The sequence below is a fragment of the Oncorhynchus keta genome, unplaced genomic scaffold, assembly GCF_023373465.1.
Source record: "Oncorhynchus keta strain PuntledgeMale-10-30-2019 unplaced genomic scaffold, Oket_V2 Un_scaffold_16992_pilon_pilon, whole genome shotgun sequence".
NCBI lineage: Eukaryota > Metazoa > Chordata > Actinopteri > Salmoniformes > Salmonidae > Oncorhynchus > Oncorhynchus keta.
In genome coordinates, this window is record NW_026290815.1 from 55,001 (window position 1) to 70,266 (window position 15,266).

The 15,266-nt window shown below is 61.9% G+C and overlaps 1 pseudogene; it reads left to right on the forward strand.

The window, feature by feature from the left end:
• Positions 1-15,266, forward strand: part of LOC118382337 (WASH complex subunit 5-like) — a 67,102-nt pseudogene that overhangs the window by 49,307 nt on the left and 2,529 nt on the right.

Consider the following 15,266-nt stretch of genomic DNA (forward strand, 5'->3'; position numbering starts at 1 on the left):
ACGTCACCTGTTCTATATGTTGTAGATCTACATTACAACCCAGCACCTGCCTTACTTCCTGTTCTATATGTTAGATCTACTCTTCATCTCTAAAGTCACCTGTTCTAAACTGTAGATCTACAGCAAAAACCAAGCGCCTGCCTTACTTTCCTATGGTCAACTTCCTCTTCATCATCGCTCAGCTGCCTAAACTGCAGTACAGCAAAAACCAAGGTCAGTTTGAATCAACTTTATTGATACTCACAGGGGAAATCAAGGTCAGTTTGAATAAACTTTATTGATACTCACAAGGGAAATCAAGGTCAGTTTGAATCAACTTTATTGATACTCACAGGGGAAATCAAGGTCAGTTTGAATCAACTTTATTGATACTCACAGGGGAAATCAAGGTGAGTTTGAATCAACTTTATTGATACTCACAGGGGAAATCAAGGTGAGTTTGAATCAACTTTATTGATATTCACAGGAGTAATTCAATTTTTCACCATCATAATGACATATACACTGAGTATACAAAACGTTAAGAACACCTGCTCTTTCCATGACACAGACTGACCAGGTGAATCCAGGTGAAAGATATGATCCCTTATTTATGTCACTTGTTAAATCCATTTCAATCAGTGTAGATGAAGGGGAGGAGATTTTTAAGCCTTGAAACAATTGAGACATGGATTGTGAATGTTTGCCATTCAGAGGGTGAATGGGCAAGACAGAAGATTTAGGTGACTGGAGTTGGGTTGGCTGGCAGGTGACTGGGGTTGGGTTGGCTGGCAGGTGACTGGGGTTGGGTTGGCTGGCAGGTGACTGGGGTTGGGTTGGCTGGCAGGTGACTGGGGTTGGGTTGGCTGGCAGGTGACTGGGGTTGGGTTGGGTTGGCTGGCAGGTGACTGGGGTTGGGTTGGGTTGGCTGGCAGGTGACTGGGGTTGGGTTGGGTTGGCTGGCAGGTGACTGGGGTTGGGTTGGGTTGGCTGGCAGGTGACTGGGGTTGGGTTGGCTGTCAGGTGACTGGGGTTGGGTTGGCTGTCAGGTGACCGGGGTTGGGTTGGCTGGCAGGTGACTGGGGTTGGGTTGGCTGGCAGGTGACTGGGGTTGGGTTGGCTGGCAGGTGACTGGGGTTGGGTTGGCTGGCAGGTGACTGGGGTTGGGTTGGCTGGCAGGTGACTGGGGTTGGGTTGGCTGGCAGGTGACTGGGGTTGGGTTGGCTGGCAGGTGACTGGGGTTGGGTTGGCTGGCAGGTGACTGGGGTTGGGTTGGCTGGCAGGTGACTGGGGTTGGGTTGGCTGGCAGGTGACTGGGGTTGGGTTGGCTGGCAGGTGACTGGGGTTGGGTTGGCTGGCAGGTGACTGGGGTTGGGTTGGCTGGCAGGTGACTGGGGTTGGGTTGGGTTGGCTGGCAGGTGACTGGGGTTGGGTTGGGTTGGCTGGCAGGTGACTGGGGTTGGGTTGGGTTGGCTGGCAGGTGACTGGGGTTGGGTTGGGTTGGCTGGCAGGTGACTGGGGTTGGGTTGGGTTGGCTGGCAGGTGACCGGGGTTGGGTTGGCTGGCAGGTGACTGGGGTTGGGTTGGCTGGCAGGTGACTGTGGTTGGGTTGGCTTGGCTGACTGGGGTGACTGGGGTTGGCTTGGCTTGACTGGCAGGTGATTGGGGTTGGGTTGGCTGGCAGGTGGGTTGGGTTGGCTGGCAGGTGACTGGGGTTGGGTTGGCTGGCAGGTGACTGGGGTTGGGTTGGCTGGCAGGTGACTGGGGTTGGGTTGGCTGGCAGGTGACTGGGGTTGGGTTGGCTGGCAGGTGACTTGGGTTGGGTTGGCTGGCAGGTGACCGGGGTTGGGTTGGCTGGCAGGTGACTGGGGTTGGGTTGGCTGGCGGGTGACTGGGGTTGGGTTGGCTGGCGGGTGACTGGGGTTGGGTTGGCTGGCAGGTGACCGGGGTTGGGTTGGCTGGCAGGTGACTGGGGTTGGGTTGGCTGGCAGGTGACTGGGGTTGGGGGTTGGCTGGCAGGTGACTGGGTTGGGTTGGCTGGCAGGTGACCGGGGTTGGGTTGGCTGGCCGGTGACTGGGGTTGGGTTGGCTGGCGGGTGACCGGGGTTGGGTTGGCTGGCGGGTGACCGGGGTTGGGTTGGCTGGCAGGTGACTGGGGTTGGGTTGGCTGTCAGGTGACCGGGGTTGGGTTGGATGGCAGGTGACTTGGGTTGGATGGCAGGTGACTGGGGTTGGGTTGGCTGGCAGGTGACTGGGGTTGGGTTGGCTGTCAGGTGACCGGGGTTGGGTTGGCTGTCAGGTGACTGGGGTTGGGTTGGCTGTCAGGTGACCGGGGTTGGGTTGGCTGGCAGGTGACTGGGGTTGGGTTGGCTGGCAGGTGACTGGGGTTGGGTTGGCTGGCAGGTGACTGGGGTTGGGTTGGGTTGACTGGCAGGTGACTGGGGTTGTGTTGGCTGGCAGGTGACTGGGGTTGGGTTGGCTGGCAGGTGACTGGGGTTGGGTTGGCTGGCAGGTGACTGGGGTTGGGTTGGCTGGCAGGTGACTGGGGTTGGGTTGGCTGTCAGGTGACTGGGGTTGGGTTGGGTTGGCTGTCAGGTGACCGGGGTTGGGTTGGCTGGCAGGTGACTGGGGTTGGGTTGGCTGGCAGGTGACTGGGGTTGGGTTGGCTGGCAGGTGACTGGGGTTGGGTTGGCTGGCAGGTGACTGGGGTTGGGTTGGCTGGCAGGTGACTGGGGTTGGGTTGGCTGGCAGGTGACTGGGGTTGGGTTGGCTGGCAGGTGACTGGGGTTGGGTTGGCTGGCAGGTGACTGGGGTTGGGTTGGCTGGCAGGTGACTGGGGTTGGGTTGGCTGGCAGGTGACTGGGGGTTGGGTTGGCTGGCAGGTGACTGGGGTTGGGTTGGCTGGCAGGTGACTGGGGTTGGGTTGGCTGGCAGGTGACTGGGGTTGGGTTGGGTTGGCTGGCAGGTGACTGGGGTTGGGTTGGGTTGGCTGGCAGGTGACTGGGGTTGGGTTGGGTTGGCTGGCAGGTGACTGGGGTTGGGTTGGGTTGGCTGGCAGGTGACTGGGGTTGGGTTGGGTTGGCTGGCAGGTGACTGGGGTTGGGTTGGGTTGGCTGGCAGGTGACTTGGGTTGGCTGGCAGGTGACTGGGGTTGGGTTGGCTGGCAGGTGACTGTGGTTGGGTTGGCTTGGCTGGCAGGTGACTGGGGTTGGCTTGGCTTGACTGGCAGGTGATTGGGGTTGGGTTGGCTGGCAGGTGGGTTGGGTTGGCTGGCAGGTGACTGGGGTTGGGTTGGCTGGCAGGTGACTGGGGTTGGGTTGGCTGGCAGGTGACTGGGGTTGGGTTGGCTGGCAGGTGACTGGGGTTGGGTTGGCTGGCAGGTGACTTGGGTTGGGTTGGCTGGCAGGTGACTGGGGTTGGGTTGGCTGGCGGGTGACTGGAGTTGGGTTGGCTGGCGGGTGACCGGGGTTGGGTTGGCTGGCGGGTGACCGGGGTTGGGTTGGCTGGCAGGTGACTGGGGTTGGGTTGGCTGGCAGGTGACTGGGGTTGGGTTGGCTGGCAGGTGACTGGGGTTGGGTTGGCTGGCAGGTGACTTGGGTTGGGTTGGCTGGCAGGTGACCGGGGTTGGGTTGGCTGGCGGGTGACTGGAGTTGGGTTGGCTGGCGGGTGACCGGGGTTGGGTTGGCTGGCGGGTGACCGGGGTTGGGTTGGCTGGCAGGTGACTGGGGTTGGGTTGGCTGTCAGGTGACCGGGGTTGGGTTGGATGGCAGGTGACTTGGGTTGGCTGTCAGGTGACTGGGGTTGGGTTGGCTGTCAGGTGACCGGGGTTGGGTTGGCTGTCAGGTGACCGGGGTTGGGTTGGCTGGCGGGTGACCGGGCTTGGCTTGACTGGCAGGTGATTGGGGTTGGGTTGGCTGGCAGGTGACTTGGGTTGGGTTGGCTGGCAGGTGACCGGGGTTGGGTTGGCTGGCGGGTGACTGGAGTTGGGTTGGCTGGCGGGTGACCGGGGTTGGGTTGGCTGGCGGGTGACCGGGGTTGGGTTGGCTGGCAGGTGACTGGGGTTGGGTTGGCTGTCAGGTGACTGGGGTTGGGTTGGATGGCAGGTGACTTGGGTTGGCTGTCAGGTGACTGGGGTTGGGTTGGCTGTCAGGTGACCGGGGTTGGGTTGGCTGTCAGGTGACCGGGGTTGGGTTGGCTGTCAGGTGACTGGGGTTGGGTTGGCTGTCAGGTGACCGGGGTTGGGTTGGCTGGCAGGTGACTGGGGTTGGGTTGGCTGGCAGGTGACTGGGGTTGGGTTGGCTGGCAGGTGACTGGGGTTGGGTTGGGTTGACTGGCAGGTGACTGGGGTTGTGTTGGCTGGCAGGTGACTGGGGTTGGGTTGGCTGGCAGGTGACTGGGGTTGGGTTGGCTGGCAGGTGACTGGGGTTGGGTTGGCTGGCAGGTGACTGGGGTTGGGTTGGCTGGCAGGTGACTGGGGTTGGGTTGGGTTGGCTGTCAGGTGACTGGGGTTGGGTTGGCTGGCAGGTGACTGGGGTTGGGTTGGCTGGCAGGTGACTGGGGTTGGGTTGGCTGGCAGGTGACTGGGGTTGGGTTGGCTGGCAGGTGACCGGGGTTGGGTTGGCTGGCAGGTGACCGGGGTTGGGTTGGCTGGCAGGTGACTGGGTTTGGGTTGGCTGGCAGGTGACTGGGGTTGAGTTGGCTGGCAGGTGACTGGGGTTGAGTTGGCTGGCAGGTGACTGGGGTTGGGTTGGCTGGCAGGTGACTGGGGTTGGGTTGGCTGGCAGGTGACTGGGGTTGGCTGGCAGGTGACTGGGGTTGGGTTGGCTGGCAGGTGACTGGGGTTGGGTTGGCTGGCAGGTGACTGGGGTTGGGTTGGCTGGCAGGTGACTGGGGTTGGCTGTCAGGTGACTGGGGTTGGGTTGGGTTGGCTGGCAGGTGACTGGGGTTGGGTTGGCTGTCAGGTGATTGGGGTTGGGTTGGGTTGGCTGGCAGGTGACTGGGGTTGGGTTGGCTGGCAGGTGACTGGGGGGGTTGGGTTGGCTGGCAGGTGACTGGGGTTGGGTTGGGTTGGCTGGCAGGTGACTGGGGTTGGGTTGGTTGGCAGGTGACTGGGGTTGGGTTGGGTTGGCTGGCAGGTGACCGGGGTTGGGTTGGCTGGCAGGTGACTGGGGTTGGGTTGGCTTGGCTGGCAGGTGACTGGGGTTGGCTTGACTGGCAGGTGACTGGGGTTGGGTTGGCTGGCAGGTGACTTGGGTTGGGTTGGCTGGCAGGTGACTTGGGTTGGGTTGGCTGGCAGGTGACTGGGGTTGGGTTGGCTGGCAGGTGACCGGGGTTGGGTTGGCTGGCGGGTGACCGGGGTTGGGTTGGCTGGTGGGTGACTGGGGTTGGGTTGGCTGGTGGGTGACCGGGGTTGGGTTGGCTGTCAGGTGACTGGGGTTGGGTTGGCTGGCGGGTGACTGGGGTTGGGTTGGGTTGACTGTCAGGTGACCGGGGTTGGGTTGGCTGTCAGGTGACTGGGGTTGGGTTGGCTGGCGGGTGACTGGGGTTGGGTTGGGTTGACTGTCAGGTGACCGGGGTTGGGTTGGCTGGCAGGTGACTGGGGTTGGGTTGGGTTGGCTGTCAGGTGACCGGGGTTGGGTTGGGTTGACTGTCAGGTGACCGGGGTTGGGTTGGCTGTCAGGTGACTGGGGTTGGGTTGGCTGTCAGGTGACCGGGGTTGGGTTGGCTGTCAGGTGACTGGGGTTGGGTTGGCTGTCAGGTGACCGGGGGTTGGGTTGGCTGGCAGGTGACTGGGGTTGGGTTGGCTGGCAGGTGACTGGGGTTGGGTTGGGTTGACTGGCAGGTGACTGGGGTTGGGTTGGCTGGCAGGTGACTGGGGTTGGGTTGGCTGGCAGGTGACTGGGGTTGGGTTGGCTGGCAGGTGACTGGGGTTGGGTTGGCTGGCAGGTGACTGGGGTTGGGTTGGGTTGGCTGTCAGGTGACCGGGGTTGGGTTGGCTGGCAGGTGACTGGGGTTGGGTTGGCTGTCAGGTGACTGGGGTTGGGTTGGCTGTCAGGTGACCGGGGTTGGGTTGGCTGTCAGGTGACTGGGGTTGGGTTGGCTGTCAGGTGACCGGGGTTGGGTTGGCTGGCAGGTGACTGGGGTTGGGTTGGCTGTCAGGTGACTGGGGTTGGGTTGGCTGTCAGGTGACCGGGGTTGGGTTGGCTGTCAGGTGACCGGGGTTGGGTTGGCTGTCAGGTGACTGGGGTTGGGTTGGCTGTCAGGTGACCGGGGTTGGGTTGGCTGGCAGGTGACTGCGGTTGGCTGGCAGGTGACTGGGGTTGGGTTGGCTGTCAGGTGACCGGGGTTGGGTTGGCTGTCAGGTGACTGGGGTTGGGTTGGCTGTCAGGTGACCGGGTTGGGTTGGCTGGCAGGTGACTGGGGTTGGGTTGGGTTGGCTGTCAGGTGACCGGGGTTGGGTTGGCTGGCAGGTGACTGGGGTTGGGTTGGCTGTCAGGTGACTGGGGTTGGGTTGGCTGTCAGGTGACCGGGGTTGGGTTGGCTGTCAGGTGACCGGGGTTGGGTTGGCTGTCAGGTGACTGGGGTTGGGTTGGCTGTCAGGTGACCGGGGTTGGGTTGGCTGGCAGGTGACTGGGGTTGGGTTGGCTGGCAGGTGACTGGGGTTGGGTTGGGTTGGGTTGGCTGGCAGGTGACTGGGGTTGGGTTGGCTGGCAGGTGACTGGGGTTGGGTTGGCTGGCAGGTGACTGGGGTTGGGTTGGCTGGCGGGTGACTGGGGGTTGGGTTGGGTTGGCTGTCAGGTGACCGGGGTTGGGTTGGCTGTCAGGTGACTGGTGTTGGGTTGGGTTGGCTGTCAGGTGACCGGGGTTGGGTTGGCTGGCAGGTGACTGGGGTTGGGTTGGCTGTCAGGTGACCGGGGTTGGGTTGGCTGTCAGGTGACTGGGGTTGGGTTGGCTGTCAGGTGACTGGGGTTGGGTTGGCTGTCAGGTGACCGGGGTTGGGTTGGCTGGCAGGTGACTGGGGTTGGGTTGGCTGGCAGGTGACTGGGGTTGGGTTGGGTTGACTGGCAGGTGACTGGGGTTGTGTTGGCTGGCAGGTGACTGGGGTTGGGTTGGCTGGCGGGTGACTGGGGTTGGGTTGGGTTGGCTGTCAGGTGACCAGGGTTGGGTTGGCTGTCAGGTGACTGGTGTTGGGTTGGCTGTCAGGTGACCGGGTTTGGGTTGGCTGGCAGGTGACTGGGGTTGGGTTGGGTTGGCTGTCAGGTGACCGGGGTTGGGTTGGATGGCAGGTGACTGGGGTTGGGTTGGCTGGCAGGTGACTGGGGTTGGGTTGGGTTTGCTGTCAGGTGACCGGAGTTGGGTTGGCTGTCAGGTGACCGGGGTTGGGTTGGCTGGCAGGTGACCGGGGTTGGGTTGGCTGGCAGGTGACCGGGGTTGGGTTGGCTGGCAGGTGACCGGGGTTGGGTTGGCTGGCAGGTGACCGGGTTTGGGTTGGCTGGCAGGTGACTGGGGTTGGGTTGGCTGGCAGGTGACTGGGGTTGGGTTGGCTGGCAGGTGACTGGGGTTGGGTTGGCTGGCAGGTGACTGGGGTTGGCTGGCAGGTGAGTTGGGTTGGGTTGGCTGGCAGGTGACTGGGGTTGGGTTGGCTGTCAGGTGATTGGGGTTGGGTTGGGTTGGCTGGCAGGTGACTGGGGTTGGGTTGGGTTGGCTGGCAGGTGACTGGGGTTGGGTTGGGTTGGCTGTCAGGTGACCGGGGTTGGGTTGGCTGGCAGGTGACTGGGGTTGGGTTGGCTGTCAGGTGACCGGGGTTGGGTTGGCTGGCAGGTGACTGGGGTTGGGTTGGCTGTCAGGTGACCGGGGTTGGGTTGGCTGGCAGGTGACTGGGGTTGGGTTGGGTTGGCTGGCAGGTGACTGGGGTTGGGTTGGCTTGGCTGGCAGGTGACTGGGGTTGGGTTGGCTTGACTGGCAGGTGACTGGGGTTGGGTTGGCTTGACTGGCAGGTGACTGGGGTTGGGTTGGCTGGCAGGTGACGGGGTTGGGTTGGCTGGCGGGTGACTGGGGTTGGGTTGGCTGGCGGGTGACTGGAGTTGGGTTGGCTGGCGGGTGACTGGGGTTGGGTTGGCTGTCAGGTGACTGGGGTTGGGTTGGCTGGCGGGTGACTGGGGTTGGGTTGGGTTGACTGTCAGGTGACCGGGGTTGGGTTGGCTGGCAGGTGACTGGGGTTGGGTTGGGTTGGCTGTCAGGTGACCGGGGTTGGGTTGGCTGGCAGGTGACTGGGGTTGGGTTGGCTGTCAGGTGACTGGGGTTGGGTTGGCTGTCAGGTGACTGGGGTTGGGTTGGCTGTCAGGTGACTGGGGTTGGGTTGGCTGTCAGGTGACCTGGGGTTGGGTTGGCTGTCAGGTGACTGGGGTTGGGTTGGCTGTCAGGTGACTGGGGGGGTTGGGTTGGCTGGCAGGTGACTGGGGTTGGGTTGGCTGGCAGGTGACTGGGGTTGGGTTGGGTTGACTGGCAGGTGACTGGGGTTGGGTTGGCTGGCAGGTGACTGGGGTTGGGTTGGCTGGCAGGTGACTGGGGTTGGGTTGGCTGGCGGGTGACTGGGGTTGGGTTGGGTTGGCTGTCAGGTGACCGGGGTTGGGTTGGCTGTCAGGTGACTGGTGTTGGGTTGGGTTGGCTGTCAGGTGACCGGGGTTGGGTTGGCTGGCAGGTGACTGGGGTTGGGTTGGCTGTCAGGTGACCGGGGCTGGGTTGGCTGTCAGGTGACTGGGGTTGGGTTGGCTGTCAGGTGACTGGGGTTGGGTTGGGTTGACTGGCAGGTGACTGGGGTTGGGTTGGCTGGCAGGTGACGGGGTTGGGTTGGCTGGCAGGTGACTGGGGTTGGGTTGGCTGGCAGGTGACTGGGGTTGGGTTGGCTGGCAGGTGACTGGGGTTGGGTTGGGTTGGGTTGACTGGCAGGTGACTGGGGTTGGGTTGGCTGGCAGGTGACTGGGGTTGGGTTGGCTGGCAGGTGACTGGGGTTGGGTTGGCTGGCGGGTGACTGGGGTTGGGTTGGGTTGGCTGTCAGGTGACTGGGGTTGGGTTGGCTGTCAGGTGACTGGTGGGGTTGGGTTGGCTGTCAGGTGACCGGGGTTGGGTTGGCTGGCAGGTGACTGGGGTTGGGTTGGCTGTCAGGTGACTGGGGTTGGGTTGGCTGTCAGGTGACCGGGGTTGGGTTGGCTGTCAGGTGACTGGGGTTGGGTTGGCTGTCAGGTGACCGGGGTTGGGTTGGCTGGCAGGTGACTGGGGTTGGGTTGGCTGGCAGGTGACTGGGGTTGGGTTGGGTTGGGTTGACTGGCAGGTGACTGGGGTTGTGTTGGCTGGCAGGTGACTGGGGTTGGGTTGGCTGGCAGGTGACTGGGGTTGGGTTGGCTGGCGGGTGACTGGGGTTGGGTTGGGTTGGCTGTCAGGTGACCAGGGTTGGGTTGGCTGTCAGGTGACTGGTGTTGGGTTGGCTGTCAGGTGACCGGGTTTGGGTTGGCTGGCAGGTGACTGGGGTTGGGTTGGGTTGGCTGTCAGGTGACCGGGGTTGGGTTGGCTGGCAGGTGACTGGGGTTGGGTTGGCTGGCAGGTGACTGGGGTTGGGTTGGGTTTGCTGTCAGGTGACCGGAGTTGGGTTGGCTGTCAGGTGACCGGGGTTGGGTTGGCTGGCAGGTGACTGGGTTTGGGTTGGCTGGCAGGTGACTGGGGTTGGGTTGGCTGGCAGGTGACTGGGGTTGGGTTGGCTGGCAGGTGACTGGGGTTGGGTTGGCTGGCAGGTGACTGGGGTTGGGTTGGCTGGCAGGTGACTGGGGTTGGGTTGGCTGGCAGGTGACTGGGGTTGGGTTGGCTGGCAGGTGACTGGGGTTGGGTTGGCTGGCAGGTGACTGGGGTTGGCTGTCAGGTGACTGGGGTTGGGTTGGGTTGGCTGGCAGGTGACTGGGGTTGGGTTGGCTGTCAGGTGATTTGGGTTGGGTTGGCTGGCAGGTGACTGGGGTTGGGTTGGCTGGCAGGTGACTGGGGTTGGGTTGGGTTGGCTGGCAGGTGACTGGGGTTGGGTTGGGTTGGCTGTCAGGTGACCGGGGTTGGGTTGGCTGGCAGGTGACTGGGGTTGGGTTGGCTGTCAGGTGACCGGGGTTGGGTTGGCTGGCAGGTGACTGGGGTTGGGTTGGCTGTCAGGTGACCGGGGTTGGGTTGGCTGGCAGGTGACTGGGGTTGGGTTGGGTTGGCTGGCAGGTGACTGGGGTTGGGTTGGCTTGGCTGGCAGGTGACTGGGGTTGGGTTGGCTTGACTGGCAGGTGACTGGGGTTGGGTTGGCTTGACTGGCAGGTGACTGGGGTTGGGTTGGCTGGCAGGTGACTGGGGTTGGGTTGGCTGGCGGGTGACTGGGGTTGGGTTGGCTGGCGGGTGACTGGAGTTGGGTTGGCTGGCGGGTGACTGGGGTTGGGTTGGCTGGTGGGTGACCGGGGTTGGGTTGGCTGGCAGGTGACCGGGGTTGGGTTGGCTGTCAGGTGACTGGGGTTGGGTTGGCTGTCAGGTGACTGGGGTTGGGTTGGCTGTCAGGTGACCAGGGTTGGGTTGGCTGTCAGGTGACCGGGGTTGGGTTGGCTGTCAGGTGACTGGGGTTGGGTTGGCTGTCAGGTGACTGGGGTTGGGTTGGCTGGCGGGTGACTGGGGTTGGGTTGGGTTGACTGTCAGGTGACCGGGGTTGGGTTGGCTGGCAGGTGACTGGGGTTGGGTTGGGTTGGCTGTCAGGTGACTGGGGTTGGGTTGGCTGGCAGGTGACTGGGGTTGGGTTGGCTGTCAGGTGACTGGGGTTGGGTTGGCTGTCAGGTGACTGGGGTTGGGTTGGCTGTCAGGTGACTGGGGTTGGGTTGGCTGTCAGGTGACTGGGGTTGGGTTGGCTGTCAGGTGACTGGGGTTGGGTTGGCTGGCAGGTGACTGGGGTTGGGTTGGCTGGCAGGTGACTGGGGTTGGGTTGGCTGGCAGGTGACTGGGGTTGGGTTGGCTGGCAGGTGACTGGGGTTGGGTTGGCTGGCAGGTGACTGGGGTTGGGTTGGCTGGCAGGTGACTGGGGTTGACTGGGGTTGGGTTGGCTGTCAGGTGACCGGGGGTTGGGTTGGCTGGCAGGTGACTGGGGGTTGGGTTGGCTGTCAGGTGACCGGGGTTGGGTTGGCTGGCAGGTGACTGGGGTTGGGTTGGCTGTCAGGTGACCGGGGCTGGGTTGGCTGTCAGGTGACTGGGGTTGGGTTGGCTGTCAGGTGACTGGGGTTGGGTTGGGTTGGCTGGCAGGTGACTGGGGTTGGGTTGGCTGGCAGGTGACTGGGGTTGGGTTGGCTGGCAGGTGACTGGGGTTGGGTTGGCTGGCAGGTGACTTGGGTTGGGTTGGCTGTCAGGTGACTGGGGGGGTTGGGTTGGCTGTCAGGTGACTGGTGGGGTTGGGTTGGCTGTCAGGTGACTGGGGTTGGGTTGGCTGGCAGGTGACTGGGGTTGGGTTGGCTGTCAGGTGACTGGGGTTGGGTTGGCTGTCAGGTGACTGGGGTTGGGTTGGCTGTCAGGTGACTGGGGTTGGGTTGGCTGTCAGGTGACTGGGGTTGTGTTGGCTGGCAGGTGACTGGGGTTGGGTTGGCTGGCGGGTGACTGGGGTTGGGTTGGGTTGGCTGTCAGGTGACCGGGGTTGGGTTGGCTGTCAGGTGACTGGGGTTGGGTTGGCTGGCAGGTGACCGGGGTTGGGTTGGCTGGCAGGTGACCGGGGTTGGGTTGGCTGGCGGGTGACTGGGGTTGGGTTGGCTGGCGGGTGACTGGGTTGGGTTGGCTGGCGGGTGACTGGGGTTGGGTTGGGTTGGCTGTCAGGTGACCGGGGTTGGGTTGGCTGTCAGGTGACTGGGGTTGGGTTGGCTGGCGGGTGACTGGGGTTGGGTTGGGTTGGCTGTCAGGTGACGGGGGTTGGGTTGGCTGGCAGGTGACTGGGGTTGGGTTGGGTTGGCTGTCAGGTGACCGGGGTTGGGTTGGCTGGCAGGTGACTGGGGTTGGGTTGGGTTGGCTGTCAGGTGACTGGGGTTGGGTTGGCTGGCAGGTGACTGGGGTTGGGTTGGCTGGCAGGTGACTGGGGTTGGGTTGGCTGGCAGGTGACTGGGGTTGGGTTGGGTTGGCTGTCAGGTGACCGGGGTTGGGTTGGCTGGCAGGTGACTGGGGTTGGGTTGGCTGGCAGGTGACTGGGGTTGGGTTGGGGCTGTCAGGTGACCGGAGTTGGGTTGGCTGTCAGGTGACCGGGGTTGGGTTGGCTGGCAGGTGACTGGGGTTGGGTTGGCTGGCAGGTGACTGGGGTTGGGTTGGCTGGCAGGTGACCGGGGTTGGGTTGGCTGGCAGGTGACTGGGGTTGGGTTGGCTGGCAGGTGACTGGGGTTGGGTTGGCTGGCAGGTGACTGGGGTTGGGTTGGCTGGCAGGTGACTGGGGTTGGCTGTCAGGTGACTGGGGTTGGGTTGGCTGGCAGGTGACTGGGGTTGGGTTGGCTGTCAGGTGATTGGGGTTGGGTTGGGTTGGCTGGCAGGTGACTGGGGTTGGGTTGGCTGGCAGGTGACTGGGGTTGGGTTGGGTTGGCTGGCAGGTGACTGGGGTTGGGTTGGGTTGGCTGTCAGGTGACCTGGGGTTGGGTTGGCTGGCAGGTGACTGGGGTTGGGTTGGCTGTCAGGTGACCTGGGGTTGGGTTGGCTGGCAGGTGACTGGGGTTGGGTTGGCTGTCAGGTGACTGGGGTTGGGTTGGCTGTCAGGTGACTGGGGGGTTGGGTTGGCTGGCAGGTGACTGGGGTTGGGTTGGGTTGGCTGGCAGGTGACTGGGGGTTGTTGGTTGGCTGGCAGGTGACTGGGGTTGGGTTGGCTGGCAGGTGACTGGGGTTGGGTTGGCTGTCAGGTGACTGTTGGGTTGGGTTGGCTGGCAGGTGACTGGGGTTGGGTTGGCTGGCAGGTGACCTGGGGTTGGGTTGGCTGGCAGGTGACTGGGGTTGGGTTGGCTGACAGGTGACTGGGGTTGGGTTGGCTGTCAGGTGACTGGGGTTGGGTTGGCTGGCAGGTGACTGGGGTTGGGTTGGCTGTCAGGTGACTGGGGTTGGGTTGGCTGGCAGGTGACTGGGGTTGGGTTGGCTGTCAGGTGACTGGGGTTGGGTTGGCTGGCAGGTGACTGGGGTTGGGTTGGGTTGGCTGGCAGGTGACTGGGGTTGGGTTGGCTGGCAGGTGACTGTTGGGTTGGCTTTCAGGTGACTGGGGTTGGGTTGGGTTGGCTGGCAGGTGATTGGGGTTGGGTTGGCTGTCAGGTGACTGGGGTTGGCTGGCAGGTGACTGGGGTTGGTTGGGTTGGCTGTCAGGTGACTGGGGTTGGGTTGGCTGTCAGGTGATTGGGGTTGGGTTGGGTTGGCTGTCAGGTGACTGGGGTTGGGTTGGCTGGCAGGTGACTGGGGTTGGGTTGGCTGTCAGGTGACTGGGGTTGGGTTGGCTGGCAGGTGACTGGGGTTGGGTTGGCTGGCAGGTGACTGGGGTTGGCTTTCAGGTGACTGGGGTTGGGTTGGGTTGGCTGGCAGGTGATTGGGGTTGGGTTGGGTTGGCTGGCAGGTGACTGGGGTTGGGTTGGCTGTCAGGTGACTGGGGTTGGGTTGGCTGTCAGGTGACTGGGGTTGGGTTGGCTGGCAGTCTTGGGGTTGGGTTGGCTGTGGTGAGGCAGTTCCAGGTGACTGGGGTTGGGTTGGCTGGCTGCAGGTGACTGGGTTGCAGGTCCATGGTTGGGTTGGCTGACCAGGTGACTGGGGTTGGGTTGGCTGGCAGGTGACTGGGTTGGGGTGGCCAACATCCCAGGTGACTGGGGTTGGGTTGGCTGGCAGGTGACTGGGGTTGGGTTGGTTGCTGCAGGTTTGGGGTTGGGTTGGCTCAGGTGACTGGGGTTTTCCTGTCAGGTGATGGGGTTGAATGGTCCACTGGGGTTGGGTCCCCACCAGTGTTGGCAAAGGCACATCCTGGTGTTGGGCCGACTTGACACAACTGCAGGTGGGATTGGAAATCAGTCCTGGTCTAGTCAACATGGGCCAGCATGTCCCAAAGGACAGTTGTCCCAAAGGACATTCAACACCTGTGGGGCGTTGGAGTCAACATGGACCAGCATCCCTGTGGAACGCTTTCAACACCTTGTAGAGTCAACATGGACCAGCATCCCTGTGGAACGTTTTCAACACCTTGTAGAGTCAACATGGGCCAGCATCCCTGTGGAACGCTTTCAACACCTTGTAGAGTCAACATGGGCCAGCATCCCTGTGGATCACTTAAGACACCTTGTAGAGTTCATGTCCTGACGAATGAGGCTGTTCTGAAGACAAAACTCAATAGTCGGAAGGTGTTCTTAATGTTTTGTAAACTTAGTGTAGGCTGCGTTTACACAGGCAGCCCAATTCTAATCTTTTGCCCAAAGAAATGATCTGATTGGTCAAAATGACCAATCAGACCTGTGTAAAGGCGACCCAACCCCGGTCACCTGCCAGCCAACCCAATCCCAAAAATATGTAATAAAAAAATATATAATCTCTGGTCCTGACCCATATTGAGTGTGTCCATGTGATTGGCTGGTCCTGACCCATGTTGAGTGTGTCCATGTGATTGGCTGGTCCTGACCCATATTGAGTGTGTCCCACCATGTGATTGGCTGGTCCTGACCCATATTGAGTGTGTCCATGTGATTGGCTGGTCCTGACCCATGTTGAGTGTGTCCCACCATGTGATTGGCTGGTCCTGACCCATGTTGAGTGTGTCCCCACCATGTGATTGGCTGGTCCTGACCCATATTGAGTGTGTCCATGTGATTGGCTGGTCCTGACCCATGTTGAGTGTGTCCCCACCATGTGATTGGCTGGTCCTGACCCATATTGAGTGTGTCCATGTGATTGGCTGGTCCTGACCCATATTGAGTGTGTCCCACCATGTGATTGGCTGGTCCTGACCCATATTGAGTGTGTCCATGTGATTGGCTGGTCCTGACCCATATTGAGTGTATCCCACCATGTGATTGGCTGGTCCTGACCCATATTGAGTGTGTCCATGTGATTGGCTGGTCCTGACCCATATTGAGTGTATCCCACCATGTGATTGGCTGGTCCTGACCCATATTGAGTGTGTCCCACCATGTGATTGGCTGGTCCTGACCCATATTGAGTGTGTCCCACCATGTGATTGGCTGGTCCTGACCCATATTGAGTGTGTCCATGTGATTGGCTGGTCCTGACCCATGTTGAGTGTGTCC